Source organism: Aphelocoma coerulescens, chromosome 2 (assembly GCF_041296385.1).
Source record: "Aphelocoma coerulescens isolate FSJ_1873_10779 chromosome 2, UR_Acoe_1.0, whole genome shotgun sequence".
In the NCBI taxonomy this organism is placed as follows: domain Eukaryota; kingdom Metazoa; phylum Chordata; class Aves; order Passeriformes; family Corvidae; genus Aphelocoma; species Aphelocoma coerulescens.
The window spans coordinates 56,579,829-56,606,360 of record NC_091015.1 but is presented as its reverse complement, the minus strand read 5'-3'; the positions used below and the strand labels follow the sequence as shown (position 1 = coordinate 56,606,360).

The window sequence follows — 26,532 nt, the reverse complement described above, 5'->3', positions numbered from 1 at the left end:
TCTCTCCTTCTCTTTCTCTCTCTCTCCTTCTCTTTCTCTCCTTCTCTTTCTCTCCTTCTCTTTCTCTCCTTCTCTTTCTCTCCTTCTCTTTCTCTCCTTCTCTTTCTCTCCTTCTCTTTCTCTCCTTCTCTTTCTCTCCTTCTCCTTCTCTCCTTCTCCTTCTCTCTCTCTCCTTCTCTCTCTCTCCTTCTCTCTCTCTCTCTCCTTCTCTCTCTCTCTCTCCTTCTCTCTCTCTCTCTCTCTCTCCTTCTCTCTCTCTCTCTCTCTCTCCTTCTCTCTCTCTCTCTCTCTCTCCTTCTCTCTCTCTCTCTCTCTCTCCTTCTCTCTCTCTCTCTCCTTCTCTCTCTCTCTCTCCTTCTCTCTCTCTCTCTCCTTCTCTCTCTCTCTCTCCTTCTCTCTCTCTCTCTCTCCTTCTCTCTCTCTCTCTCTTTCACACTTTTCTAGCTTTCTTCTATTGTTTTCTCACATCCTTCTTTATATATGCCAGTGTGCAGATAAAACACAGTGGCCAAATAGAGGCTGGTACTTTGCTCTGAGGCGTCATAGACTTGAGAGAGAAAGAGAAGTTGCCATCATGAGATCACAGCAAGAAAGCACCTAGTTTCTATGCCACAGTGCCATGAAAGCTGGAGCCAGCCAAATCTACCTCCCCCATCCCCTTTTTCTTCTTTAGCCCTCTAAATTGTCTGTAAATTGCTGCTTAATCTGGATTTAAAATAGCCCATGTATATTAGCCCATGTTTATTCCTTCACAAATCAGGAGACTTCCACATCTGTCTTAGCATAAGCATTTCATTTCAGTGTTCAGTAGAGCAGAGATGGGGTTTTTTTGTCATGGATAACAGTGGATGGCTTCTGACAGCTTGGAAATCTCTAGAGGTATGGAGAGCACCACTGCACTGAAATTTGAGAAATGTTAAGCTTTCCTTCTGCTCAAAACCAACCTGTGAACACCAAGAGGGAGTTTACAGACGGTGTTTAACAGATGCCGCTGATGTTTCTGATGGCCAGGCTGTGTTGTGTGCTACATGTAAATGTCTGATTACTTGGCTAACATCTGTCAAGATGGTATTTTCAGACAAAAGGAAGCGTGGTGGCTAAGACTTCTTTCAAAGTCTGTAGTTGTGTTGGATTTGTTTTGCACTGATTCTAGAGAATGCTGATTAGTATAAATCATCTTGCATTGCAACACTTGACCAAGGCCTATAATCATGTCACTGCTTCATCTATGTCTGATTGAGAAGTCCCCAGATTAAGCAGAGTACTTACGGTGAGAAGTCCCCTCTTTGCCAGCTGGGAGTTTGAAACCAGCTGCATTCCGAAATTTGAAGGAAAGAATCCGTGAATTGCTTTGTAAAATAGTCTCTTTCTCATTATCCTAATCACACTAGCTGAGGGCTGAAATCAGCTCTTTTGCTTTTTTTCTTTCAAATCATACTCACGAGGGAAAGACTAATGAACGCTGAACTGAAAAGGATCACTTGGGTCATCCTGGTCCCGTTCCTGGAATTCAGTAATGGACATTAGAGCAGAGGACACCATTAAACTCCTATTCCATCTGTCTTGCTGCATGCTTCAGGACACAACATTTCCCAGTGCCCTCTAAGCCACGTGGATCCTTTTGGAGAACTAAGTGCCTGTGTAATGTGCCGTAGTATAAATCAAGGCGATTGCTTATCTCAGGATTTCATTTCTTAAACAAATAGTATCTCAAAGTTGCATTTCTTTGATTAAGTTCTTGGGTAATTCAGAGGAAAGCAAAAGTACCCCACATTTTCAGTTGCCCTCCTGGATCTTGTATCCCAAAGTGGCATTGGTTTACACCCTGAGTGGAAGCAACATGTGCATGAGAGATACTAATACTACCTATAGCATTAGTTTCCTCTCTTTATTCTCTTAGATGTGGTAGTTGCCAGTCTTCAGTGCTGGAGAGTAAGACAAAAGGAGAATGAACACATGGAATGATTAAATTATGTGTCCAAGGTCATACAAAGGGACCTGTGGCAGTCAGCAATTAGATATATGCAACCTAAATGCAGCATAAATTAAAGGGATGGCTGCCTTTCAGTTGTTTTTTGGTATTTAAAGTGAGAAATGAACCTTCAGACTGTGGTTTTTGTCAAGTTTTTAACTAACCTTTAGTCAAGTAGTGAAAATTGGTAATACTGTGCTATAGGTAGTTAAGGAGAATTTCTGGGTATTCATGGACATGTTGAGCTCCAGTCTAGTACTTAGATTCAGCCACTGCTTTCCCACTGCAATTTTCATGAGGTTTCTCTTCTTTTGGTTGAGTGTTCTTGTTGCTGTGAGACCTGTCAAAGCTTAATAAAAGAGGCATGGCTTTACCAGCAAAGACTTTTGGGATAGGGACACTGTTTGCTTTCTGGTAGGATAGGACAAACATTTATCTAATCAACAAGGCATAGACTACATCTGGCAAAGCACAATAGAAGCCTTAATATTACAAATACAAAACTTGGTTAATAATGAAGTGCAGTGAAAAGTACCGTGTTCTGGCTATGGATAAATCTGAGTGCAGGAGAACTCTGAGCCCTGGAGGTTCCATAGTATGTTTCAGATGCATATGCTAAGGAAAAGAATTACACAGTTGTGGATATAGTGCACAAATGACAAAAGCATTTGTCACCAGCAGATTGAATTTGTGAGATCCTGAGAATTACCAGCTCTCAAAAAATTTAATGTTAATTGCTAGTGCAGGCGACAAGACTAGAAAATTCTCACCCCACCCCCCCCCAAAAAAAAAAAAAAAAAAAAGAAAAATCTAGGAGACTTTTGTTTTGGAGGAAAGTCTGTTTTAAAAATAGTACTTTTCATAATTGGTTATCTCTGCCTTGTATGTAACATCCTTGCTTTGTACACCAGATGAAAGTCACATCTGTGGCTCCATTTGTCTAACAAGCAGTTTTCCTGCAGGCTCTCTAATACTTACCCCGGGGGGAGTTTGTGGACCTTATCTAAGAGGAAGAATTACTTTGTTGTTGCTTTGACATCCTCTTTAAATAATATTCAAAAACCATCTGAAACCACATTATATAAAAGAGTGAGTCTCAGTGGAGAAAACAAGAATGAGAAATTTCCCTGTCCCATTTTCTGGCTCTATGCTGTTTCTTAGCCAAAGGCTAGGAAGCTGTTTAAGTCATAGGGCTCAGTAATTAATATTAAAACAAACAAAAGCAAATCTAAAAGATTTTCTGCTTCTCTTCAGTGTCCTTATTCACCTGTTCCCCATGTCTTTACGATGGCTTCCAGACTGGCTTGTATTTAAGCACTGTCCTATTTCCACTGCTATTTGCTGTGCAGATCACAGAATCCATTCTTCATCTGGCAGAATAATTTAATCCTTAATTCTCTGAACCACTTATTGAAGAATGCTTCTACTGGTCCTACTTTAAGCCCTGCTCTGCTTTAAGTCCTGCCCTGCTTTCCCCAGCCCTGTCCTGCAGGGACGCACAGATTGCTGGCCAGTGGTGTGGCCAGGTGCTGCCCCATTGGGTGATGGTATCTCAGAGCTAAACCCTGGGTGCCCTCAGGAGCTGGCTTTGCACCCTGAGCCTCTGGGTGATTTACAGCAGCAAATACACTCTTTCATTGAAATGAAAAATGGTACAGCTTTATGACACTGGGTTTTATTGCAATTTTCAATAGGACTTCATTACCAAGAACTCTTATTTTCAGAAAATTGACAACTGAAAGCTCTGTGAGGCCAGTTCTAGTTAGTGACAGCCTTTGAATAGCCACCCGAAGGTACTGGCAGAAGCCATCCCCAGTACCTCACACTGCCCTGGTAGTGCAGCCCAGTCTCTGACCTGAAGAAACTGGGACAGAAACCGAAAGTCTGCTCCTCCTTCTTGTTTCCTTCGGACGTGCCTGTAGGTTGGTGATGTAAATGTCAGTCTGCAAGGAGTCAGGATTGAGACCACCCATGCACTTAATTTTTGGCGTAGAATTTGAGTTCAGTTTTAAAGGCAAATACACTGAAATTTCGCATGAAAACTTCTTGCCTGCTTGAAAATAATGGTTATGGTTACAACAGTAACAGCAACAGCCAAACATTCCAAAAGAAAAAACCTTTTCAGTTTGCAGAGTGGGAATGATTGTTTTTTTGTAACATTAAATCTCAGCTCGGCCTTGGCAGGGAGATGCCGTGCTGCTGCTACTGGAACAAGAGAGAAAAATAGGCTCTTTAGGTTTGACATCCCTATAGTTTTCCTGCATTCTGGAGGATCCCCAAGGCCCCATGGAAAGCAGATGCATTCCTGCTGCAACAATTAACGTAACCAACCCTTGCACGAAGGGAACGTTTATGGTGGGGGGAGACAGTACAGTATTTTCTTTTGGAAAATTCCACTATTGACATGAAAAACAGCAGGGTAACAGCAAAGATGGATTGCAAATTTTGACAGCCCCGACAGGTAAATATTGGCTTTGTGCAAACAAGTTTCTATAAATAACCAGTCTGCTTCAGAAACTCCACAGATGGCAGCAGGGCTGCCGGGGTATTGATTTACCCACTGTGCTCAGTGCAGAAAAGCACAGCTGTCAGTTTTGCTGTTCTTCTCGTTCTGAGTGTTGCTGCTGCTCCTGCTGAGAGCTGCGTGCCTTGTTCACCATTTTTCTTTGGCAAGTGGAGATGAAGATTAAGAGCCCAAAAGAAATTATTTGAAAGAAAAAGCTGCCAAAACAACGAAGAGTAAATGAACAAGAGCAAAGAGTAACAGTAAAGAATGCTGCATACATGTATTTGAAACACCAGCAAGAACCTTAGTCTGTATCAGGTAACTTAAGAGAGCTCACCAGAGTTGTTTACAGAGAGTGGTCCCAGAGACCATAGCGGGAGCTTGAAGGGGAGGAAAAGCTTATGAGGAGACAATATAGAGTTTGCACATGATGAGCAGTAACAGGCTGAGGTTAGAATTGAGGAGTAGAATTGGTGCTAGGAGTAGAACTGGCTTTACATGCAAATGGTGGTTCTGCCAAAAATCCCGAGCAGCTGGAGGTGACTTATAAATAAATACCAGCCAAATAGGCAAACACCTAAAATTGTCATGATTAGTTTTTGGGTTTTTATGACCCATTTGAGTGCAGTCTAAATCTCAGGATTATGATTTTCAGACAGTAGAGTCAGCCAGTGCAACCACTGTCTCATTAACGAAAATGTTGATTTGCAGGCATAATATCTAGAATTGCTTTTTAAAGGAACAGCTTAAAAAGACTTCATAACCTCAGTTCCATTAAAATGTTTGCCTTTGGTGCAGATTTGCTCCAACGACTCATCAGTAGCAGAACTGTGCATCTCCTGGGGCAGATACAGTGTACGCCATTTGAGGGCATTTTTCTGCTGGTTTTCTGTGTAATTTCTGTGTAGTTACACAATCAGCCCAGGCAATGAAAGTGCCTCTGTGCTACCACTGCATCAGGGATTTTGCACAGAGTTACTGGGTGCAGATTTTGGTTGTCATTTTGTCCCATTTGGTAGCTCTGGAGTTTTTTGTTTGATTTGTTTGGTTCTGTGGTTGTTCAGGTTTGGGGTTTTTTTGGTTTTTATTTTTTTACACTTGCATAGAATCACAGAATAGTTTTAGGAAGGGACCTTAAAGAGCATCTAGTTACAATTAATTAACTAAAATGGCAAAAAATTTAATAAGTAGGTATCCAGACCAGTTGAAATAGGCGGTTATGTTGGGATTTTTTGAAATTTATTTGTTTGTTTTGTGGACTTTGGGTGGTGCAAGCTGTGTTTCAGTTCCCATGAGCTGGCTATGAAGTCCAGAGCAAGAGAGCTGGCCCATGATTTTCAGCAGAGTTCCTGAGTGGTGCCTTTGAGTTAGTGGTGTCTTTGAGTGCTCGCCTGGATGGAGGCCTGGGTCTGTTCATTAGTCCTGTTTCTGCCTGAGTTTTAAATGATTACAGGAAAAGACAATTCAGTCTACGAAAATTATAAATCAAGAGTTATGTGCTTACATAAATTTCAGGTTTGACATGATTCTGTCTTGATATTGGAAAAAAATGAGAGTTGCCAAATGAGCGGGGATTTTTCTCAAGATAGACCAAGAATCTTTTAAAGGAGAATGCGAAACAACAAGGCTGTGAAACAGACCACAGAATTTTTTTAGATAATTGGCATTACTTTAACTATTGCACAAAGTACAAACATAATAACTCTATGCAGACTGGATAATTTATAAGAAGTAGGGCATAAGAAATTGTCAATAAGAGACTTCTGTCAGAGTTACTGAGTGTTGCTGGGTTGAAGGAGCTAGATGCCAGCCATTTCTAGAAAGTCTGCAACTATTGTCTTTATTTTTGTAAAGCTTTTTTAAGTATTGAGTAAGGTATCTCATGTGTATCTTGTAGAAGAAGTTACATTGTTCCATCCAAAGCTGTTCTTTCCCTATATTAAACTTCTGCCTTGGTGAGCTGAGCTAACAGGCAGAAAGAATCTTGCCTTCTGACGCATAGGTCAGTTAACAGACAAATACAAGTACAGATCAGGAAGTGTTTGGACAATGTTCTCAGGCACGTGGGGTGACTTTTGGGCCTGTCCTGTGCAAGGCCAGAAGCTGGACTCTGTGATCTTTGAGGGTCCTTTTCAACTCAGGAGTTTCTATGATTTTAGGTCAACAAGCTTGTTGTGCGTGCGTGCGTGTGTGTGTGTGTGGCTGTTGCCCATTGTGGTCGTAGCTGAGTCCCACACAACTTACACTGACACTGAGGTACCCATGTCCTACCCCCATCACCACCAGCTTTTCCAGAGCTTTGTGAGTCTAGATGCTGAATTCTTTATCTTTGGCAGCTTGATGCATGTAATGGTATGCAAACTACCAACTGAGCTGAATATGATGTGCTAAAGGTTCCAATGCTGAATACATTTCAAGCTTTTTGTTAGATTTTTCTCTCTCGTTACATAAATATGTTGTTTTACTATAAATACCTAATTTCAAGCTGTCTCCGAAAACAGAGTCCATTCTCTGTTTTGAAATATCATTTCTCATGTCAGAGATTTGACAGAGGAATAAAATACCTATATGTAGGTAGGTCTGCTTAGAAAAGGAGGGGGGGGGGAAGGGCATCCTGTAAGAACATAATGCAAAGAGATGCCACTTGTCACTGCCTTACACTCGTGATCTTGTACATTAGTGACCTGAGCTACCATTTCCTTGCTCTCTCATTTGAAGTACAGTTTGAGACATTTCCACTGTACTGATATTGCTGTCTTTTTTCTTAAACCTGACCTGGGGGAAGAGAGGGAAGAGTTACATGTTCAAAGAAAACATCAAAAGTGTTCCCAGCAGCCAGTCAAAGCTTCAGCTGATACTAATACTAATAACTCTGTGGCTGGTGATGTGGACTGTTTACATGGGTAACAACCTGCCTGATACTTGCAACCTTCTCTGAGATGCTTTTTGGTTTCTTTTTTTAGTAGATGAGTTTGTGTTTTCTAATAGATGTTAATTGACAATACAGAACCAGCAGCATTGGATGCAATGTTATTGTAATAGCTATAACAGAGTTTGTTTGGAATTACAACACTAAGGCTGATAGGAGCCTCTAAAACGTTGGAGAAAAACACTGAATAAAATTAAAAGGTAGAAATGAACCTCTGTGCTCAATGTAGTTACCTAAAGAATTTTAAAAGCCTTTCCACAATATATATGCCTATGCTAGTGCTGAGCAGTTATTAGATTTTAATTAATGTGATTTTTATTCAGCATTATGTTCCTTCTTCAAGTCATGAAAGTTGCTCCTAGTTTATGACTGTGAGACCAGAATAACTAAGAGAGGGAAAAAAAGGGATAATGTTCATTGTGTATGATTTCAACTCAAACTGTCACAATTAAAGGGAATGTCTAAATTGCCAATTGAAAAATTTGCAAATGTCATCCATTGATAATTGAAGCAAACATATTGCATGCATTAATGTTTTAATTGCGCTGTGTACTGAGTCTACATATATATGCTGTATTGTACATGAATTTACAACAGACCTGTACATCCTCTGTAGTATTTTCTTGGGCCAATGAGTTTTCATCTCTCTGTCGAAACATGTCATGCATTACAGTAAGCTAATGTTTTCCTAGGTTAATCACTAATCTGCCTATGTATTGGTAAATGTTGCCATGGGCACAGCAACAGCAGAACTGAGAGATGAGCTTTCGCCTGGTTGGAGATGAAAAATGGCTATTTTTACTTTTTATACCCATTTGTTACATCACAAATGAGAAGAAGAGGATAAAGAACGTTCCACTGCCTTTTTAAAATTTAATTACAGAAACATTTTTCATATGTACTTTGCAATATGCAGATAATATTTACTATATGTTCATTACTTGGACAAAGCTCTTTTTTTGTTTGGCTTCATATTCACCAGATTGTTTTACGAAATGCAGTATCCTGCATATCATCGGCAAGGAGAAATCTTGCCCCTTTTTTCATTCCAGCATAAAAACCACCTGTTTTGGATATTGCTGAGTTCCATTATTTAAAACTTAATTCCTTCCCTAAAGTACTCCATGCTGCCACAATGCTGCATAATAAGTTACTTAGTTGTGCAGATTAAAATCCCGGACTGACTCTAGTGCCCTATTTGTGGCTTGTTTTTCTGAAAGAAAGAAGATTAAACTATGTAAATGGAACATGATTATGGTTTATTTTGTTAGCATGTGCAGTGATGAGTCTTTGACCTACATTTCTTGTGTGTAGTGTGCTCTCGCCCTATATCTGGATAATGAATGACAGAAACATTGATATGGGTTGACCTCTTTTTCACATAGTTTTTGGTCTTTTTTATATACATAAGGAAAATCCTGAGATACAAATCTTCAGCTGAATCCTAACAAAATCCCAAAGAAGAAAAACACTTCTTTCATCAGAAGAAAAAAGAAAATATTTAGGCACAGTGTCTGATACATCAAGTTATTTGAAAAGTACACAAAGGGCAAATATGGTGTCTGCTCTTACATTATCTGAGTATTTGATATAGAAGCTTATGGATGAGATTATGCGACTTGAAGTTGCATCCTACAGTCTCTTTGTGTTTCAAAAGGGGGTTTTTTAATCAAATTTTGGCAGTTAACAAAGCATGCTCAGAAGCTGACTTTCTCTGGATGCTCCAGAAAGTCAGGCTAAGTCTTTATGCATCTATCTTCAGATTCTTAGTGTTCTTCTGAAGACTCTGACCTCCAAGAAATGCCTGCAAAAAAAAACGTCTCCTTCATGATGGCCTTTCTCTCCCTGATAGCTGTGCTGTTTTGATATGTTGAGGGAAATGTACATATGTGGCCTCAATTAAGACTAATGCTCTTTGCAGTTCAATAGGTGGATATAAGCCTGCAGGACTCAGCGCAATAGTTTGTCTCACTGAAAATTACTGCCAAGGTAAACAGATTTTTGAGAAAGCTTACCTAAACCAAGACAAACATCTTCTGCTTGTTTTAAAGTAGTTTGTTGCACAGTTTGTCTAGGCACTTGTACTGGGAGCGTGACATGAAAGAAAAGAATTATTGAAGATATTTAATATTGAAACCAATATGATAGTTTGATTCCATTATGTCTTAGAAAGTCTTGATAGTGATATATAATTTTTTAAAAAAAAGAGTGCCCTTCTAGGGGAGGAACTAGCAATGTCTCTTTGTCCTTCATCAATCTGTTTTCAAATAGCTGTCCAACTGAGCTCTGAGATTTTAATATTTCTAGAAACACCTACTGTGTATAACTTACTTTAAATTGGCACATACATCAACAGCATGAAAAAAATGTTCACAGCTCTGGGAAACTGAGCTAAAAGGTCACTTTTTCAACAAATCCATCAGCTGGGAAAAACAAACCTAGCTTTCCTTTGAATTTTTAATAGCTTTCCTTTTTCTGTGTGAAGTCTGGGGGGGCAATATTTGTAGTGTAAAGGCACCATCTGAACAATCCAGTGAGTGTTTCACGCAGATTGGCATGCATTTGTTTGTCTGCTTAAGTTTAGGTTTGTTTGAATTTGCATGTCATGGATTTGATAGGTATGTTCAGCTGCTCTACTTATTTTTATCCTGGGTGCAGCATTTGAAGGCTTTCAGGGAGGCATTTTTTCTCTACAAGAAGACAGTGACTTGAAGGCCTTCAGTTAAAGACTGAAAACATTAGGAAAGGCAGTGGGAAAAATGTATTTGAACAGCAATATGGGTCCTCAGCAAACATTACTTAATAAAAGTTTCAGGTGAGAGGCATCTAATAGGAATTTTAGCATGGCTGGTAACCAATGTAAGTTATCACCCAGGTGCAGAAAACTTCTGTCCCTTTGTTCACAGGAAAATGTGCAGCTCAGTTTTTTTTCTTTTCCATTCTAAGTATAATGATTGCAGAACTCCTCGAACAGTAAGTTATATAGCCATACGTAAGTCCCAAAGGCTTTCTTTGGTGCTGCTGCATGGAGAGGTCAACAGGTGACCAGGCATTTATTTCAGCTTTTCTTTTCCTCTTTGTTTAGAGTACAGCTTTTTTTCAAGGCACTGAGGTGCTAGTACACGGATTTTTAGGACATCCTGAAAAACCTGCTGTTTTCAATAACCTCTCCAGATGGATGGCTGCCATCAGTGTCCTCTGGCCTCACTTTATCTCTTGATCATACTCTTTCTCAGGCATGGGGGGTGGTCTGTTGTCAGAAGCCAGGTCCTAACTTCTAGAGGGCTTTAACTACCAGGACCATGATTTCAGATAGGTGAAGCTTTATTTAAATCACGAGCTGAGACAATTTAGCTGATTCTTGTGTACCAGCTTCTATGAGAAGCCAAATGAATGGTGCTCAGCTTTAACATTCACTTCTCCTGCTGCAGTCAGCAGACCTTACACTTTTGAGTGCAGAGATCATCCCCCTTCCCCTTTCTTTTTCATACTACTTCTTTTTGAGAGTTAATTGGAAGTGGAAAAATCATTTTCTCAATTTTCATAGTGGAACCTGGCATGCTTGAAATTTCAAGGCCAAGGGGTGTGGAATTTTCAAAAGGACATACCTTATTTCTGTGTTGTCTGTAATTGGTTGAAGCCTGAGAGAAACCTGGGTGGAGGTAACTCTTCCTTACACTTTTGAGAGAAAAAAATACATATTTTTGGTTTTATTTAAAGTTCAAGTAGCAGTCAGGAATAAAGCCAGCAGGCAGGTTAAATTAATGTATTTCAAATAATAATATCAAGTACTGTTTCCAGTTCTGCGTCTCCCAGTTAAATTACTTTTACCAAAAATACTGATAGCACTATAATGGAAACTGGTTTATAATAGAAACAGTTGAAAATATTTTCTTTTAAATACAGTTCACAGTATGGTACCTCATGTTCCTCTCCAGAGTGTCTAACTTCCTATTTACCAGGTTATGTGACTTTTTTGAGGGATGAGTAAATAATACGTTCAGAATTCTCATGGTAGGGGGCTTAAAGATTCTCTCATTTCACACAAGTATGACCACACATACAGATGTGCATGTGCACACTTTGCTTTCTCTCTCCCTACCAAGTAATTGTGAAAATATTTCATTTTTACAATTTTAAAAGCAGTTGCTTTTAGGGTATTTCTGGTCACATCTGGATGAACCCCTGATTTTTCAGACTTAACCTTTAATTTAAATTTAATTAAAGATTTTAAAGAATTAAATCTCTACCATGTATTATGTCCTAAAGTGCATAATCTAAGTATCATGAGCTGATTAAATTTTTATACAAATACACTGTTAAAGATTGATCACCTTACACTGGAAAATAATTATGAAAAACGAAATGCTGAAGTGATAATAGAAACTCAGCAGATAGAAACCGATCAGAATTTAAGTGGCAAATATGTAGACTTGGAGAGTAGTTCACATATTCCTAAAATGGACTGGGGAACAGGGTCTTTGGCATTTGACATCTGTTGCCTCTGTCCTGTTTCTGTGTGCTTTGAGTTACAGTTTTCATTCATGGAAAGAAACAGGTGAATACAGAGTACAGTACTTTACAAAAGCTCATTACAACCAGGGGAAACTGGTTGGGACAGAGCCCATACATCCTTTTGTATAACTGATTATTTAGTTGCTCTGATTTTCTAGTGATTCAGTTAAATGGTTCCAGTTACTACTCTGAACTTTTAAACGTTATGCACTGATGCTACAATTTCTTGTTCCGCGTGGGAAGGTATTAAGTTGCTGCTACAGATCCCTTTTATAACTGCCTACCTTCCCCCTCACTCATTTAACCTACTTATTATACCTCCTCTTCTTCAGGAATATGGCAGCCAACCATCCAGTCTATGGGTAACCAGGGTAGATGATGAAGTGTCTTTTCGATCTCCCCAGAGCAAGGAGGTGCTTTAAATATTATTCTGTCCGGTGGATATCAGGTATTTATCTGGTGGACATGCAGGTTCATTCAATAGTAAGCCCAACAGAGATCACAGATTGCTGTCTCCTGTAGTTATTCATAGAGTAACCTGATGGCTGTCGTCTTCTTGAGGAAGAGGAACATAGATTAGACTAACTGACAACCTGACAACTGAAAGTTAACTGTAGGCAATCTGCCACTGGCAGGATGTCTACATCTAACATCAGAAGAAAAATTTCCTATAATTACCTAGAACATGAGGAACTTTTCCATCAAGAATTGGCATGGGAGACAGGTAACAGACTAAACAAACTCCATGGTACATGGCTTACTCTGTACCATGACTTTGAGGTGAGAAGTCATTTTGAGTTAATACTTTTCTGTGCTATTTATAAGTTTGTTGTGATGATTACTGCCTGAGTCATTCTTGCAGTAATATACTTCTGTGGGTTCTAGATCATCTATTCTTAACAGATTGCTCATACCCTTTAGCAAAGCCTGGACCTCTTCTTTCACTTACAAAAAACAATAGCATTTGTCTAGATCTCCAGGCTGGCAGATTAAGTTTTGGTTGACTCTTTCATCTTGCTGAGGAGGAGGAAAATCTGCAATATGTGAAAAGGTCATTTTCTGCAATATAGTGAGGATTACTAGAAGCAACTGTTTCAGAATCTAAATGCTTTGGGAGATTTGCTGAAGTGCAACAACCATCTACCACCTCTTTTCCAGTTCAGGAGGATAACAAGGCATGCGTTTCTGTATTGTAGTAGAACTGTATGTACAAGTACGTGCAGAGTTGCTCATTCTGATAAGTGTCCATACCAACTAAGTGAACAGGCCATTAAAAACAAGATTTAAAAAGACCTCAAACAGCAACAGAAAGTGACAGCGATGAAAAAATGCAGCACTGCACTTAAAACCACCCATTCTGTTAGTCAGGTATTTCATACATGCGCTTTTCCTGTAGTGTCATGTAGTGGTTATAAAACTTCAGAGTTGTAGGATTTTGCTGTGATGTAGCACAATTGGTCTTAGCTGAATGTGTCCCTATTAAGTTGAATTTATGCTAATTCTGTCCCATTTAAACTGCAGACAGTGTTATTGGCTGCACTACTAAATTGCTTTCCTAGGAGACATTCCATTAGGTAAGTGATGCACCCAAAGTAGAATATAACGAATTACATTTTTACTTAAGCTGAATATGTTTTACATCTGTAATCGGGATAGAATTATGTCCACTGTGGATGACAAAAGACTTTTTGGGTTCTTAGTGAGCATAGAACTTACTAGCAAGTGATTTGTCCAGCTAACTTTTAAATAGCCTAGGCTATTTCTTCTATTTATATTGGAAGGTAATTCCACAGCCTGACACTATTTTTCTGATATTTAGCTGAAATGTTGCTTGCTCCTGTTTCCATTTATGTCTTCCCAATTATTCTTCTCACAGGCTGTTTATGTGCCAAAAGCATTTAGGCACCAATCCATTCAAATAAATTCCTTTAATTTTCTGGATAGTGTTACTCCTTTAATTTTCCTGGTAGTCTTACAAACAAAAATGGCTGGGTGAATTACATTGCAAAATTTGACCTTTTGATCATTACAGACTTTAGCTGCTTGTTTCAGGTTATATGTTTTCTATGGCAGCTTTTTATCCTGGCTGCATCCAGGAGGAGCACAGTCCCCTACTCTCATTTCAGTTATGAGAGCACTCATTGGGAGAAGAAAAAGAAAGCAGAAGGTCTTTTACCAAGGGGATGGCTGCCCTTCAGCAGGATTTATTTAGTGGTCAGTGACATTTAAAATAGATCAGCATCTCAGCTAACTTGGATATGAAAAACACTCCATTTCCCAGCAGGCCAGTCGTGGTTATAATTCATTAAGAGGGTGAATTGTAATCATGATGCTTTTAGGGGCAGAGGTTTAGTTTCCCCAAAGTTCTGTTGATGTGGTTTTGTTGGCTAACAGCTTAGAAATGTGCTCCCATGTTTGAGTTCAGGCTATGCAGCCGTGGGAAACTACACAAAGTCAGGACATGGGGCTTAGAGACCAGAGAACTGCAAGACAGAACTCCAAATTGCAAATAGGGAGTGTTTGCTAATCTGCTTCATATGCCAGACGGAGCAGTGTGGAGCACTAGAGTGGGTATCAGGCTATGTAAAGGACTCTGAATAAAAGATTCACTGTCTGTGAGAAAAGGTAAAAGCCACTTGTACCCTAATCACTAAGAAAGAAACAGCTATCAGCTACAGAACCAGCACGTGCTTTCCATTCATGCTGTCCAAAGAGGAGTCAAACAATTATTCCCAGGGATCCTAGAACACAATAGAAAGCCATTGTATGCAATCCATGTCAATTGTGAGCTCAATCCACAAAATCTTTTCAAGAGTAGCAAGAAACATAGTGATGTTTAGTTGACTTCTGGAATGTGATAGTTGGTATCTTTCCTCGTGAAACTGAAAGCAATACAAGTTTAGTAAGCAGGAATCCTTAAAGAAGATAAATAAAGAATGATTTATTTGCATCTCATCTTCTGCCCGTACTGAATTTTAATATTTCCTTGACATTTGGGAAGCTGACCATTTGAAAGGCTAGTTGTTGACTTTGAGAGGTGATTCAGTGGAGGCAAAGCTGTACTCTGGTGACTGGTGGTTGACAGTGTGTGCTACACTGAATGTGAACAAGAACAGTGGTTCAAGGGTTCTCCTCATCTTTTTTCCCAAATGCACACTTTTTAATAGCTGGTATTCTGTAGTTTCCATATTTTCATACACTGACACCTATTCTCTTTAATATTTGTAATGAGTTTATGGTCAGAACAAGCAGAACTCCATACAATTCAGCCTTCTGAGAGGTTCGACATTTGCTGGGCTCCAATTTCTCTACAAAAACGCAGCAGTTTCTATAATACCCCATGTGAGGAGGGAGATTCATATGAATTAATAAGTAAGGACCAAGAGCTCTGTCTTAGGAGCAAAGAGAGCTACTGCACAGCCTTTTGATTTCTCTTCCCTCATGAGTGTGTTGCATTGTATTGTTTGCCTGACCTAAACTACAAGTTTTTGCAGTGTGGAAGTATCTTGCTTGCTTGCAAGGTGATCAGCACATGCATAAATAAACAAGACAGTGCCTTGGAGAGTTCTCCCTCGTGTTCTGTGTGGTTGACAGAAACAGAAGTGTTGGATGGTAGAGTAGGCAGAGAGGTTATGCACTCATTTTTCTGGAAAACTTATGGAATAGATTTTGACGTGTTAGATACAATACATGAGTGAAAATCTCAAGAAGTCAGTTACTTGGCAGTGCAGTACAGCATTCTTTTTCAGATTCCATCAACTGCAGAAATGGTCTTGGAAAGCTCAATTGAGAAAGAAGGGGTAAGATTATAGATAGTAGGTTTGATATCTGAAGAGTGAAAATCACATTGCAAAACTAATATTAGAAAAAAAAAGACCAAAAAAAAAAAAGACAACTAGAGTATGTATGACAAGGGTAGATGCAGAGATAGCCTATTTTAATGTGGCAGATTGGACATCATACCTTCATCAGGAAGTACAAATATGTATGCACTTTTCTTGTTTCTGGTCATTTTAAGCATTTCACAAATCATGACTGGGAATTTGCAAGAGCTTTTGTTGTTTTGTTGTCGTGTTCTTGTCAGAGCACCACAGTTCAAGCATATCATTAAGCCATCGAGCTCAGGACCTGAATTCTTCCATGTGCAATTTCAAATGTGCTCTGCCACTCATGTTATTAATATTCTCTGTCTTGGCTCACACCACCACTTAATGCATTTGCAGATGGGTGGAGAAAAATTGCAGCTAGCTCAGTTTTGCATTTTGAACTTCATTTTACTATCCTTCATTCCCAGTAACTAGCCAGCCTGAGAAAACATACCTTGCCACTTTGGTGGCAAAAACTAGGGAGCAGAGTGTTGCAGGGCAGGCTTGAAGCAGACATAAGAGGCATGTGTGAGCCTGCATTACTCTATCTCAGCACCTTACATCCACGCAGACTGATCCAAGTGTTGGCAAAGGAGGATTTGTGTAGGAAGAAGGGCTGCCTAAGGCAGCATCTGTATCTTCAATATGTTCCCACAGTAATACCACGCTTTCAGCATGAATGCACTCCCACCTATGGCTAAGACTTAAAAGCATCTAAATTGGGCCCTGTATATTATATGTGCATTTGTTTAGGTATGCATTACTTCCTTTCTGATTATCATTTCTATAATTTATACTGTAGGTAAATATCTGGACGTATTTCCTACATTCACAATAAAAATTAATGACCTTGAGTAATCAACAGTACAACCTGTCATTCAATGTCTTTTTAAACAAAAACCTCTGCACAATAATCACTTTTAAGTTGGTTTCAGGTTAGTATTGTATTTGGGGAAGGAAAGTCATATTATAAATAAGGCCTATTGCAAAAATATAACCACAAAATGATGCTACATTTCTCATAGAAAGTTAACTCTGTTCTTGCAGACAGTTCTAACTGAAGGAGGGAACTCTTCAGAAATTCTCATGAACAACTTAGGACATGGAGCCAGCTGTAAGATACAATAGCTGTTGTCTTGATGTTGTCTAGTGGAAGAATATGTGTTCATTTGTAGATATATATGGCTGAGAGATGGATCTTAGACAGAGAAAAAGGGAAATTTTAAGAGCATAAAATATCTTCCCCAGTCTGTTAGCAAGAATGTGAGGTTTGTTCTAGTCTGTTGTAATTTCCCCAGTTTTCAAGTATTTTTGCCAATTTGTGTCTGTGAATACAGATGCTGAAGGCCCATTATAGGTTGTTAAGTGTTATTTCTGAAATCAAATTAAGGGAGATATAAACACTGATAAAATAGTCTCCCTGATACCTCTCAGTGTCTTCCTCTCTGAGCCAGATGGTAGTCTGAGATGGTTCAGACTAGATGGTCTAATGGTTCTGTCTGAACTGAAAGGCTCTGAACCTTCCATGTCAAATTACCAAGACTGAAGAAAAGTGAAATGAGGTTATTGTAGCTGCTACAATACATAAAAGAAAATGAAGTTAAAAGGTTTATTAGGCACTGTGCTCTGTTTTTTCTCAAGCTAGAGAGCAAAATTTGGACCCTCTCCTGTAGCAGAGATGGCTATTTGGCAACAGCAGTCTGCAATATTGGCCATACCTGGACAGTAATAGTAGCTTCAAAAGGAGATGCTCACCTTACTCATCTGTCAGGAACAATCTCAGTTCAGACAAGTACAGAGAAAAAAAGAACTCTCGTGACAAGCTGCATTTGATACAGCATTCCTGTTAAAAGCATAAAGATAAAACATAGTTTTGAGGCCTATTCTGTAAAATCATCCCTCAGCATGGTTGCTCATAATGTAACAAAACCTCTACAAAGTGGATCACATGTAACTTCTAGCTCATCCTAGTATAAGCTGGACAAAACTTCGTTGGAATAAATTAATGCCATTATCTTTACTCAATGGAGCTAAGCTTATTTACCCCAAAAAGCAGTTTTGCCAGATGTATTATAGCAGTTGCAGCAGAAAACATTAACAAATGGGGTAGTCCTGCTCTAAAATTTCCATTAAGATTGCACTATATTACCCAGTGAATGTCTGTCTGTGCTGGGGGTACTTCTTACTAATATGATTTCCCTTTACTCCTGCTTCTGTGCTTATGGCTAGGAATACTGCACAATGCTGTTTGGTTTATAGCATGTATCATTGCTAGTTTTGGAACTATCAGGTTTTGGAACTTCTGGATCGGGAGCAAGTCCCATCCACTCAGGAGAGATTCCAGAACATGAAAGCAAGGGAACCAAGCAGATTTAAGTGCCCCTACCGGTGCCCGCTGATATGTTTGTCAATATGACTTTTACAATTATAAATACGCAGACTTCTATGCTCTCTGTCATATTTAAAAAGTCACATTCACAATTTCCAGAATGGGCTGTCTTTGAATGGAAGTATTTTGCTACTGCAGGTATTTCTGGTGACCACAATGAAATCAGCATGGCTACCAAGCACCTGAGATGTTAAATACTGTCATCACTGGGCAAAAATCCATGTGTGCTACTGGTTAAAGAAAGCATAACAGAACCTTACACAGTAGTGGTTTGCGTTTCCCATTTTACCAAACTGCTGGGAACTACCAAAAATAACACAACATGATATGCCTGAAATAGCATCATTTATTTCACTGCTCTGACACATTTGAGGTTGCACAGAAAGAACAGATCCATGCGTTCCTTTCCTTTCTGAGGAACACTTAACAGCTTTCTCCCAGTAAAAATGGCTGTAAAATCCTTTTTGAATTAGAGTGCTCTGGACATGTCTGAAAACGACCTCATTTTCATTTAAATTATAGTTGTGTGGAAGATAATACCAATTTAAGAGCGCCCTTTTTTTAAAAAGCAAAGACAGAGGCACAGCAAAACGGCAGATGAACATTGTAAAAACCCACAGGATGGGTTCTGTATTGACAGAAAAAAGCTTCTCTATTCCCATCAGCAGCTGTGAGCAGCTCTGTAGCAAGTTGTGAATCCTGATCAATCTCATCTTCCTCACTTCAAAGAGGAAAAAGCAGCAAAAACCTTTCCGTTCTGATCTGTGTGTGTACTGTGAACCTCTCTACCCAGACCCAGGTTCTTTCTGGGAGGATTTAAAGGGATACTTTTTTTTACTAATACTTTCTTAACACCCAAGGAAGAGCAAAAGACTATTTATCTTTTAACAGCTAGTAATTACTTAGTACTCAGCTAGATGTCAAGCAGAATTCATAACCAGTCTCACTGTGATAGTTTTGTGTACCAGCACCATGCAGGGAGTATTCTGCAGCCAAATCAGCCAATTGTCACTCCCCAGGTCTCTTGCCAAAGAGTGTGGGGGAAAACCTTTTAATTAGCTCTTCCCTGAGTAGGTCTTCCTTGATTAATCCTATCTGAACATCATGTTTTAGAAAGAAAAAGCTGTTTAGAAAGGGGCAAGAGTATGCTTTAGAATTCATAACTGTCCTTTGCATCCTTTGCAGCGGGAGTTCAGTTCACAAGAGGCCGGTATGATGTAGCAGCAGACAGAGTGCAGAAGGCATGGTGGGAGTCTTGATATTGATGACGTTAATTTGCTATGGGACAAAAGGAGAAAAAAAATCATGCTGACCTAGCTAAGACAGTACTTATGTGTATGTGTATTTGTGTGGCAGGGGACAGCAGTGGGAGGAAGGCTGAGGAGGAAGCAAAAATAAGTAAAACAAGATGGATTTATCGGCTCTGAATTGTTCATCTGTATTCCGTTCTTCACTGTGCTGCAGAGGAGGAGAGCATCTCCAGCACCGTGGTTGGGGAACAGAGCAAGAGAGGGGGAGGAAGGTGATACCTATCACAGGCATCAAAAGTGTTTAATTTTCCAGAGGCTCTGATTAAACAAATGTTTCTGCTTCCTGGCAGCCCTTGCAGACATTTGTTGGGACAGAATAAATCAGGAGGTAATTTGTCTGCTGCAATGATCAGGGTTGGCTTGGTGGCACTGTCTTGTTGGAGATTTTTTCTGAGTTTCCTGGGAGCAGCCATATTTCTCAAACATCCTTCTGTGCCCGAAGTAATGCCACCAGCTTTCCTAGGGATGTCAATTTAATATTGATGGACCTAGGCAGGGTAAATGATGCTTGCAAATAATGATGTGTGACCATGGATAAGTTTATTATGGAGCCCTGGTAATTACAAGGGAGAAGGTCGAAAGGAGTGAATGACTCTTGGGACTGACATAAGGACTGCTTTCCTGCAGAACTAAATGGTGCTGAAAGAGGTTAGGCTGGGACCCATGAATGAATGGGAAATTATTTCATTGCTGGTGCTGCCATGCATAAACGGGAGCAGAAGGCACCAAGAGGCAAAGAAGAATAGATTAAGAATAGTGCATGGTGTCTGGGCATGAGCAAGTTGGGAACTGGGTAACCAGCAAAGACATACCAGTGTTTCACCTGTTTGCCATCAGTACCTAAGGTAGCTGAACTCACTTTGCCCTTAATCCTTTCATGTCTTCTTCTCTCACATATTCTGTGTAATTCTACCTCCTACTCTTTGTCGTTTGTGGGTATAAAAGTGGCTGTACAGCAAATAAGTGGTCTGTATGAGCTTGCAATGGCCACACTGTCCAGGAGAGATGAAGGCACAGTTTAATTATGCAGGCCACTCATGGGAGTGATTATAAAATCTTCATACCACTCTGTGAAGGTCAGCAGTATTATAAAAATCGTATTTCTGCAGTGAATTAGGAAGTAAAAAAATACATTCCTGCAACTAAAAGGCAGTCTTCCTGATTAACCTTTAGTCCAAAAATCCAGGGCTCATAGGGAAAGAAAGATTAATTCTAACTGATGTAAAACAGCTACAAGAATGATTTAACATTCCCATTGGTGAAAATGCTGTCATTTTAACACCTTTTAACTCTGCATGACTTGAGGTAAGCACTATCAGCCCTTAAAGGTAGGAATGTCACTCTTGCAATGTCCTTGACCTCCTTGTTTCTAGGCCTGTGGAGCTATGAGATAAGAGGGAACCTTAAAGCTCTGATCGTCTTTTGTCTGGGAAACCTGTTACAAGCCTGAGACTGAGTCTTTGCCTCTCTTGAGATGGCTTGATGTCCAATTTTATTTGTTTGTGGGTTTACTCCTTTCTAATGGAAAGGAAATAAAATGCTATTGTTTATTGTTTCAGTAAAGATACTGGGAATATTGCTTAATCAGCTGTCCTTGTAGAATAAAAAAGGTGTTGCTTGCTGCAGTGCCCATGGAATTGCAATGGATAGATAAAGTCACAGAGATCCATTGAGAAGGGACAAGTGATACCATCAAAGCTAGTTCTTCTTGTGCCTTTCACATAGGTGCCATCTTGGCTTCTGTGTGGCACAGCTGCAAATACAGGGAGAAATGTGCTTCCTCAGAACAGATTTTCCTCTCAACTGTACTTAGACACATTTGCATTGTCCTCCAAAGTTTAAAGAAGTTGTCCCAGTTGGCCAAGTTTCTGAGCATCTCAGGAGTGGAAAAGCTTCCTCCTTTTCTCACTTCTGATTAGATGGAAAATGGAAACTTTAACATCTGCTCCTTTTAATGAGTGAACTTAGTAAGTCTGAAGGTGATGCCTTTTGATATGCAGGTTTATCAACTCTTTGAAATGGAGAGCTGTCTGTCCTGTCTAGCATTCTATTTTCTGTCCAGTGGAGCTTAAATATAAAATTAAGAGGAAAATTCTGCAGCACGCTCTGCTGAGCTCATTTGGTAAGATAAGACATTGTACAGTCCTTGGGAATTAAATTTTCTCTGTATACCAAGGAAAACCTCCTGTTCAGACAGGGCACGGGAGCATGTGCATCAGAGGCCTTAGTGCTGAAGCCACATTTGTTCTGTACAACTGATGTCAGCACCAAACACTGGGGTTTGCATTTGAAAATGTGATTCCTGATGGTTTAGAAGGGAAAAAATGGCACATCTTTCTCACACCAATTTGTGCTACAATCCTTCAGATTCACAGCTTACCTCTTCTGATATTAAAGGAGAAAAGAACACCACGAAGGAGAATTATAGGAGCACCATTATGTGTGTGTGCCATGTTTCAAGTGTGGCTCTTGCTCGAAGATAAGCAATCCCTGAAAAGCATAGTGCCAGAGGAGAGCAAGGCGAGTAAAAGGGCTCAACAAACACACCTAGCTTTAGATAACAGCTCCTGTTAGTTTGGCCTTAGTAAGGGAGGGCTGCTTGTGGGAGCCTGTAATTAAAAGGCTCTGCCTTGGCCCAGTGGCAGAGGTTGACCCTCTGTGCCCCAAAAATCTGCTGCTCTGCAAGAAGTACTTGCTGTCTGTGAGTGCACGGGTGCTTTTTCCATTCCTTTGAGCCAGAGCCTCCATTGCAGTGGGGAACATCCACTGATCTTTTTGCTCCAGCTGACATCCATCCCTTTCACCCTGCAAGCCTTTAGCATCCTTGTGAATAGTGGAGAATCCTTCTCCCTCTTTTCCCAGGTAGGGGAATGTGTTGGGGGAATTTATTAGGCAGTTGCAGTAACAACAGTAGTCTGGGAAGAGCAAGGTTGTCAGAGGTGCTGGAGGTGCTTACTATAATACCTCAAATCCTTAGAGTGGGAGGAGGGAATTGGGACTGCAAGAGAAGCCGTGAGCAGTGGCAGTTCAATTGGTCAGGCTGAGAGCTGAGGCAAGAGGGGTTGATCCTGTGTTTTATCTCCCACTAAGGGGCTGTGGTTGTCAGGTGCCCCCTTAGGTATGCTGACAGTCACAGTGCTGGGAAGAAATGTATGGAGGGCTCCTGGTGACTCTGCTGCTGCCTGCCCCATTCGGATGTAGAAGATCCAGGGGCTGGCAAGGCATGGTGGGGATGCTACAGCTGTGGCACCCTGACCCTTGCAGATTGGCTTCCTGAAGAGACACCACGCCCTGATATTGTTGTTCCTCAGTAACATCCTCAGAGCCTGAGATGAGCCTGCCCCAGTAATACTATCCACTTCTGAAATCAGTCACGAAGGATGTAGAGGGAAAAGTATGTTAATTTACATCCTTTATGTTCCCCAGCATAGGCACATCACAATAGGGCTCCTGTTCTTTCTCGTCGCCTTCCTTTCCCCAAGCAAAGTGAGGTTCCTCCCACCTGCCCACAGCCCTTCAGCAAGCGCGAGCACAACTCCTACACAAGTCTCTTTGCCAGAGTTTCAGCTGCTGGTGCTGCTTCCATGTGCAGCCTGCTCTGGTTGCTGGGCTTGGGGAGTTGGTTTTTAAGCTGTCTGTTGAGACAGGGGGGTTTTTTCCTTCTTTTTCTTAGCTGTATTTGGCTGTAATTTGTGCTCCCTCCTCAACAGCCAAGCCCCAGTTTGGGAAAGCAAGTGATGCCTAAACACAGAGGGAAGCTGAAAGCAGGAGCTTCTTGGTGGGGTGAGAAGTTTGCACATTTAGTGGTCTCTGCCCCCTGTCCCAGGAGTCACATCCATTTTCCTGCCAGATTGTCCTTGGGTGGTCATCCTATACTCATCTAGTCTGAATAGACACCTAAATGCTTCCTGTTGCCCAAAATCTTTTGGGAGTTGAGGGCATTTTAACTTCACAGGTTTGTATATTGTGGATATGTTTGGTATCACCCATCACTCTGGAGATGTCGTACCGTAGGAAATCTCTTATCCATACACAGATTTTTGTGCTCACTTTCACCTCTTTTCACTACTTGCTGTAATTAATAGCAAATTGGATATGCATGGAAGTGTTGTCACTGTCAGCTCTCTGCTGAATGGCATATAAAAACCCATTAGAAGCTGATTCTTTGGATTATTAATTTTTTTCCAGGCCATCCTATATCTGATATTCTTTCACTAATTTGTTACTGATTCTCTAAGATGCTCTAGTCTGAAAATGAGGAAATATTCCTGATGCCTTCTTTTGCTGATGATTCCTGGTTTGTGGCTTCCCTTATTTTAAGAAGTTGTTCTGGAGGCACAAGCAGGAAAAAAAGAAAGATTAAAATTATCAAATCGGCCAAAAAGATTAAAATGACAAATAATATGTAGGCTGCAGTCTTCCAAAAATCCAAGAATAAATAAGGCTTCTTTTAAAGTACTTTGAGGAGGAGGTTGATTATAATTTTATATCTGGATTTTTTTCAGTGAAGTATCCAACTTCTTTAGATAAAGTGCCCTAAAAGCTAACCCATGATAACAAAAGCCCTTCAGAATAGATTTACTGGACTGTATTTCTGAACAAGAATTTGAGATAATGAAAAAAACTATCCAAAGGAACTGAAGTATTGCAATAGCAATCTAGATTGAAGCCTGTTGTGTGCTAGAGCTACACATACACATAGAAAGGATTGTATACAATAGACTGCTGATTGATGGGGTTTTGGCCACTGCCTGCTGTCTCTTCAAATATGTTGACTTTTGAACAGAGCATTCACCAGGTTCTTAAGTCCAGTGTTAGTGGGACTTCTCAGATGTTTCTATCGGACATAAGTATTTCTTTTCAGTCCTTTGGTTTGTTTCTCTCTCCTCAAGTTTTATATCACTTCATGGAGCGAGCAGAAAGAACATAAATCTTAAGGAATCTCAATGGTTTTCTGGTCTCACTAGCTTGATTAAAGTAACTCCACGGGTAAGTTTGGCCCCCTGATTTCTCTTCCTGTTGTCTCATTTCAATAGGCAACCCATGGCAGTGGAAAGCACTGGAAACCAGTGTAAACCAAGGATTTTTTTGTTGAGAACTTGTGCCCAGGTGAAGACTCTCCACATCCACAGGGACCTACACTGCTCTTCTGATGAAGTTAGGCTTGCACTGCTGCCTGAGCAAAATCTGTTAGAGCAGCAGTACTTCCCTTATCATCACTCAAGCCCTCTTAAATCTTTCTCCTTTGCAGCCATTGGAGCCTATCGTGCCTGTTGAAAAAGGCTGCCCTGATTTGGGCAAGCTGGTTCCTCTACAGCCTTGGCCTCCCCTGGCCACCAACTCTGCCTCAGGTGCAGGGCACCCAGGACCAGGATCCCTCCAACATCCAAGTGCCCAGGAGCTCTGGGGGAAGTGTGCTATCAGGGAATTTGCTGACTTGTTTTCCCTTCAGTACCTTCCTCAACAGAAAGTGCTGTATCTTGGTTAATTGAGGATGTAGCTCCACTCACTGATGGCATTTTTAGCATTTTTAACTATTAGGTAGTGCTCGCATCCAAATGTGCTGTGTTACCTGTCAGTAATGCCAGCAGATAGTTGGGGGAGACATTTAGTTGCCACTTGTGTTCTTTATGTGGGTATCAGAGACTCAGAATTGGTGAGTTTTATGAGCAATGTTCTGCAGATGCATGAAGATGACGGCTTCAGGGAGGGCAGGTGGCTGTCACTGGGGTGGGAAGGACTTTGGTATTGTACTCAGCAGCTCAAGGATCCCCTTCCAATCATCCTTGTTGCAGTACAGGCCTGAATTTATATTAAGAGCAATGTTTTCTGGGAACACTCTATAAGAAAACTAGAATTTTGTTTTTATTAAGAAATATTTGCCTATCTTGGATCCTATCCTGCTGGTTGTGGAGGTGGCTGTGTCAAATAGTGATTTTGAGGACGTGGATTTATGTACATGGTAACAAGACATTTGCTGTTCTTAAAACTTTTGTGCTTTCCCTTCAGAGCTCTTTTGTCTTAAAGAGGATGCTACTTAGCTGAGATTTCTACTGGAATGGTGTACTACCTTCCCAAGAAGCTCTAGGAGGAAGCATTTTCCCCCGTTCCCTTCTGACAAAAATGGGAACAAAGCTGTAAAAGGACTTTGCACGTACATAAGTTCTTCTGTCTAATGAACTCATGTGCATTATAGGTATTGGAAGGATCTTGTAGTCTTACCATGAATGCAATAAATACTTTTCTACCCATTCTACAGCAGAGAAAACCTGACACAAGGCAGGTGCATGCTGTTTTCACGAGAGCAAACGGTTTATATGGTGCAAGGGAACATTGTGGGGAGTCAGATTTTGTATTACTTTAATTCAGTAATATTCCAATGTGTAGAAAATGTATGCCCCAGCTAAATGTTGATGCAAGACTCGGATACAGTGATGCTCATCAGTACTGGATCAGCACAGAAGATTCTTATTTTTGCTTCTATGAAAAATACTGGTAATGGGCAGAACCCTGCTGTCAATAGGCTGTCTCTCCAGCAGCCATCACTTTTGTTGCTTGGTAGGAAATGGCCTGTGAGTTGCGACACCAGCTCTGCTAAGATGATGTTTAGTTTGGCAGTGATTAAAGATGTGCAAAAGACCTTTGCAGGGCCTTCGTGCAGAACAGAGGGTGCCAAAAACCACCAGTCAATCAGCTTTGGGCTTGTGCTGCTTTGCTAGATTTTTTATTTATTTATTTAAAGCTCAGGCCTATCAGTTTGTGCTCCTTTAAATCACTGCAACCCACCAAACCAGGCACAGCACGATGTATTGTGAGTCATGGTCCTCCCCCAGAGGAGACGAGACCGAGGAAGCAGAAGCTGTAAGTAGATTTGAACCGAGCCCCCTGAAGATGTGGGTGTTGATGGTAGGTGAAATAACAGGAGGTATTTCTCCTCCTCATGCCAGCGGCCAGCAGCAGTGCCTCCCGCGAGCTGTCTCTCCTGCCTCCCTGGCTCACTCCTCCATGGAAACCAGCCGTCCTGCGCTCGCTGCCCCTTGCCACG

At 40.5% G+C, this 26,532-nt stretch overlaps 1 protein-coding gene across 14 annotated transcripts in view; it reads left to right on the top strand.

Moving 5' to 3' along the window:
• Positions 1-26,532, top strand: part of ELMO1 (engulfment and cell motility 1) — a 312,095-nt gene that overhangs the window by 243,635 nt on the left and 41,928 nt on the right. The window contains exon 1 of one of the 14 annotated variants that reach the window (XM_069007632.1): positions 4,582-4,796. The exons of the other annotated variants lie outside the window; for them this stretch is intronic. The gene's annotated coding sequence lies outside the window, so the exon portion shown is untranslated. Of the gene's footprint in view, positions 1-4,581; positions 4,797-26,532 lie in introns of those variants that run through there. 14 annotated transcript variants of the gene reach the window in all.